This window comes from Charadrius vociferus, unplaced genomic scaffold (assembly GCF_000708025.1).
Source record: "Charadrius vociferus isolate BGI_N301 unplaced genomic scaffold, ASM70802v2 scaffold134, whole genome shotgun sequence".
Classification (NCBI taxonomy): Eukaryota; Metazoa; Chordata; class Aves; order Charadriiformes; family Charadriidae; genus Charadrius; species Charadrius vociferus.
Window position 1 is genome coordinate 1,980,717 of NW_009648333.1, and position 5,635 is coordinate 1,986,351.

Genomic DNA, 5,635 nt, shown 5'->3' on the forward strand with positions numbered 1-5,635 from the left:
TATGCCAGTGAAGCTGTACTCTGATTAAACCATACACGCTGCATCTTCCTGCATATTCGGGACAGTGCATCTCCAACCAAACTGCTGTGAGGAGCAATACCATAAAAAGTCCTAAGGATGTTTTTAGTAATTAAAATTATCTTGACCTATAGGCTCTGGTTTGAATCACGTCTATAGAAGACCCAGAGCAGAAGCCAATGGTGAGCATTTACTGTCCTTATGGGAGAGTCTTGGAAGAACTTCAGACCAGAGGAGGAACAAGTCCATCCTATCCATAGGTAGAGTGGCACACATACAGTGGATTAAAAATAGACATCGCATACATACAGAGAGATAAAGTTGGATCCAGAATTTCTTCAGTGTCCAGTGAAAAATCCATTTAATGAGCAAACTTCACATCTTCATTTGTTCTTTTCCTCTGGAGGGTGTGTGTGTGTATCCTATTTTCCCTCTGGAAAACACAGAAAAGAAAATGACAAAAATAAATGGAACACAACTCCTTAGTCTATCAATGGGGCATTATTTTGGAAAAAAAATCACGTATATATTAGAAATTGCTCTGAGCACAGTGCAAATAGAGAAAATTGACTATGCCGGACTGTAATGGTGGAATGTGTCTTAAGATATACATATATGCCCTATCCATTGGAGAAGCTCAATTTTTTTTCACAAAATGTTAAGTCTTGTATAACTTCAGTACTTATATAAGAAGAGTGTTCACCCGTCATTTGGTACCAGTCAAAAGAGAAAAGGATGTGAATGCCAAATTATTTAGAAGAAAAAATTAGTAAAACAAACTCTTGGATCTTCTCCTTAATGTTGAATACCAAACATTTTTTTTAAATGGAACTCAATTAAGAACATCTTATATTGGCTTTGATTTAGAAAAATAAATCTTGGCCAAGTTGATTTTCTGTTTCAGGAGGGAAAATAGACTGATTGACCCAACCTAGATTTAAAGATAAAGGTTGATAAAGAATAGTTTTCCACTGGTAGAAATGAAACATTCAATTTTTAAAAACATAAATATTTTCATATTTTAATATTAGTTTTAATTTTTGTGATATTCTATGGGTATATTAAGTACATATATGACATCCTTCTATAACTAGAGACAAAAATAAATCATTGAAATAATGACGCAATACTCAACTAGGCTATGTCTTTGTATGTTTTTAACAGGTCACCCCTTGAAATTATTCATTCTGCAACTACTTTATAGCTGCACTTGGGAATATAACCCAAGTCGCTCTATCATAATGGAAGGAAGAATGTGAATAGTCTTAAGTGTAAAAGATAAGTGTAGACCAGATCATATGGCACAATAAGATAGCTGAAGGCTAATAATCCAAAACATTATTTTCAAAGGTATTTGCATTGCACATTTATAAAACTGTCGCTGTCTGTATTCTCTGTTTGGTATTCAAAATGAGCAGCTTTAGTTTAAAAAAATACTGCAGACAATTTTTCAGACAATAGAACATAAATCCAGGTAAATTAATATTCCTTCAGGGAGATGATAGATAATGCCTTGTGGTATGAATTTTGTGAAATTTAGGTAATTTGGATTAGCTACAGACAGTTTGTTTCTGAGAACAGCAGGACCTCAAACTGTTTCCTTTCTAATTATTTTGTCTGCTTGTCTCATATTTGTTTCCTACTCAGTTTGTGATAAAATGTTACCATGGAAGAGAGAAAAAAAGAACATTGTTTTCTACTACCTTTTGTGTCTGCAAAGCTTTGGTGAAACAGAAAAAAGGAAATTCCTTTGTAGCAAATGGAATATCTATAAATATAGAACCTATAGATGTGACTTTAATAAATAAAGCTCATAAATATTTTATAATAAACATTGTTCTTGGATATTCATAATTTTTATTTTTGAAAAAAAAATCATATGGGTTGAAAGCTTCCATTCTTTGCCTCTGCGCCCAGCAAAGAAAATAACAGGCAAGCATTTTTGCTAACATAAAAGCAGCTGAAGAGAGTACATGATGCTTTTGATATAGGTTGGAAGTGGGAATGAAAGTACTCTGCTTTTTTGAACTTAGGTGTGTACAAGGATCTGCCATGACCCTTTCAAGCCCATGACTCACAGTGATGAGAAAAAAATGACTTCAGTTTTGGGGAGTCAGAGCTTGCCCCCCCTGGGGAGAACATGCATGTTCTCACTTTCAGCATTTAACCTGGGTGGTTTGACTGCTCCCATCACCTCCAGGGACCGGGGCAATCTGAGCAGTGAGGCAGGGAAGAGGCGCTCTGCATCCCTGGCCCTGTGATGGCACAGGAGCACATGCGATGCACCAGCTCCCCATGAGTTTTTTTGCACTTCTGAATTTCAGTCCCCGACTGAATCAGAATGGCTTGAATGACTTGTAAGCACCCTGGTAAGCACACTTACCAACACAGAAAAAAGATCCTTTGCAGAACTCAACTGCAATGCAAAAGACCCACAAGTTCATTGTAACATTTAACCAAAACTAAAAAAGGTTGACTGATGCTATAAATTTAATTGAAGACAAAAAAATGGGAAACATCAAAACCCAGAACACATATCACTGTTGGCATAAATCTGTCCCGTGCATAACTACAGACAACACTCAATAAAACCTGTAGGTCTTCCATGTATGTCTTAGAAGGGAAAAGATATTAATAAGGAAAGCGATTGATTCTGAAAATCTACAATATTCTAGATCACTCCTTAATACACAAGAAGGGATGAAACCACTCTTTTATTTCAGCAAATAATATCTGAAGACAGCAACATTCATAAAAAGCAGAAATATTTTTGAAGTGCAAATTTCTGTAACCAAGGAAAAAGCACATGTAATTTGTGCTCTAGTGAGAAGGTGGAAAGGGAAGAAAGGGGGAAAGAAAATGTTCTAAGTACTATGCACTTCTGTTATATCTCGGTAATGTTGTCTCCCATTTCAGAGTGTGTTCTTGAAGGTTTTACTTTGGAAGGACTGTAACACTTTAGAAAGAAGATTGGTTTTGACCATCTTTGAACAAAAAAAGAGATTCTGGCAAAAATACAGTGAAAGAAAACCTACTGGCCTGGTGTAGCCTCCTTTCAATTACCGTGTTGAAACACTGTATGAAGATCTTGACTGATCTTCAACAGAATACATAATATATTCATGTCAAAACATGAGGAGGATGGGCAAAATGTTCTGGGTGAAGAACTAGGGCATAAAGTAGGATTTGTAGCCTGAGGGACAGAAATTGCACTGTCTTTTGATTGTTTCAGATTTTAGCTTCACTAGCAGAAGAGTTTCAAGAGAAAGGGAGGAGAAGACAGGGTCCTACAACACTGGCTTGCTTTTCATTAGAGGAGGATAAGGGCATATTCTGATTACCCGGAGAAATAATTAAAGGAATTCCATATACTCAGAGGTCACAGGATCAGACTTTGATATGATCCCACATGCATTCACTGTGTCAGCCATTAGACATCTCTTCTAAAGGAAAATACACAAATACTATAGTTGGTGGTTCAATAGTATGGATGACACTCACTGTTTTCTTAATTATTTTCATTAGCTTACTTGAAACATTGTGTATGTTTTCTTTCTAAAGGGTGAAAAAAGAGCTAAGTATAGTCAATAGCAAATTTAATGTTCCATTTGAAGGCCTCAGCAGCTTTCTAAAGCCTTACTAGCAGTCAGAGTGAAGGAAAAAAGAACCCTGTAAAGGGTGGGTTTATTTTAATTTAATTTTCTCTTCCCTTGACCCTTTCATGTTCTATATTTGAGTGCTTTCACCAGGAAATAACTTTCATTTAATCTAGGCATGAGGACTCTTAATTATATTGGAGGAGCTTTTAATTATGTCATATCCAGTAATAGTGGAATTTATTTTTGTTTGAAACTAATCAAAGGTAAAAGAGCTCACTCAGAATGCACTTTGCGATTAGATTGGAATAGTTTTGTGCTCTGGTGATTTCATGTCAAGCAAATAGTACTTGAAAAATTGATGGTCTTGCTTGATAAATTTTTAAGGTCTGAATGCTTCCTTTATATCAGGTGGATGTTTATTACAACTACTTGTGGATTTCTAATAGTACCCACCGTGTCCCTGTACAAATTCAGAAGAAAGGCAGAGCGACAAATATTAACCAGACTAAACTGCTCAAATTGCCCAGCGGTTCCCCCAAAAAGCATCTGCAAAAAATAAATGTTAATTCAGATAACTTAGATCTTAATCTAGCCTTCATCAGGTTTTCAGACACTCTGAGATGGAGGCCAATGCATGTGATTATAGAAGATGATAGAAGAGACTTACAAACATTTTCAGAAACAGAAAATATAGATCCTATTAAGCAAACATGCAAAAAAAAAGTTTCATTTTCTCTTTACTGGAATTTGGCTTTAGACATATTATCAAAAGTCTGACTGGACAGAAAATTTGGATGAAACGTTCACCCCCTGTAAAGCTACTAGCAAAATGGTTCCCAATTTCCTTGAAGGCAAGGATATATGGTAACTACCTCTCCTAGGTAAGTATAAGGGTCATTCACACACAAAAAAATGAGACATTTCTGTTATAAAAGATGTTTGAAGGTAATTTAATTTTCTCTAGAATATTCTGATTTTTTTTTAAAGGTATGCTTATACTGCCTTCAGATGTGCCATTTGATCCTCAGAAGTTTTAATGTATTTAAAACAGTAAATCTGATCTAATATGTTTCAATAATTCTTGTTCTTAACTCAATTAATAAAAGATTATATGCAAATTAGATTAATCTGAGGTTGCACTATAGCATGTATTATATCTCACAGGTTTCTACGACCTGTCCTGCTTTTTTTTACACAGAGAAAATATTATTTTCACTGTTTCTTTTGAGATAGGGATAGACATAATAAATTCCCAAAGTTTAAAGCTCCCAGAAAACCTTGGGTTTGAAGCAGGGACTACAGGATTCCTGAAGCATCCATAGTCTTTTCCAAATCATTTTATATGGTATTCCTCACACACACAGTTCATATCAATTCTGTTCTCAAGTTACAATCCTTCAGTAACAATGTGGATAGCTGTAAATTCAACATTTTTTTCTGGAGAAAGTGGATAGATTAGGTTAACGTAATATTTTTTTTCACTGAATAAAAATGTGGTGTTAAGAATTTGAGAGCTCATATGCATTTCTAGATGTAGTCCCTTTCAATTTTCCATGCCTGTGCTTTTGTGGTTTTATGTCAAAGCTATATTTATGAACAAATGCTTTACCAGTGTTTCAATTTACCTTTCAATTAACTCACTATATCAAAAAAGAATAGCTTGTACAAAACCAGGTTGTGTTCTAATTCTAAGACTGTATAATAAACTGTCTGCAGGTTGTTAAAAAACATAAGAAGTACTCTGGCCTGGGCTGTTGCTTTCACTCTGTCACCCTGGGAGGATTTGTACCTTGCAGAAAGAGAATTGGCCACTACGCAGTCCTAAACTAATGGCAAAAAAATTGCTAACAGTTGGAAAAGAAGACCTGTCACGCTGTGACATTTGGAGATAACCTGCAGGATATGGACATACACCAATCATTTAGGGTACATGTCTGTTGTTTCCATGTATTTAGGATGAACAGAATTAAATCTCTCCTGTGAAATGGAAAGACAGTTGTTCCCATGAGGAAACGGGA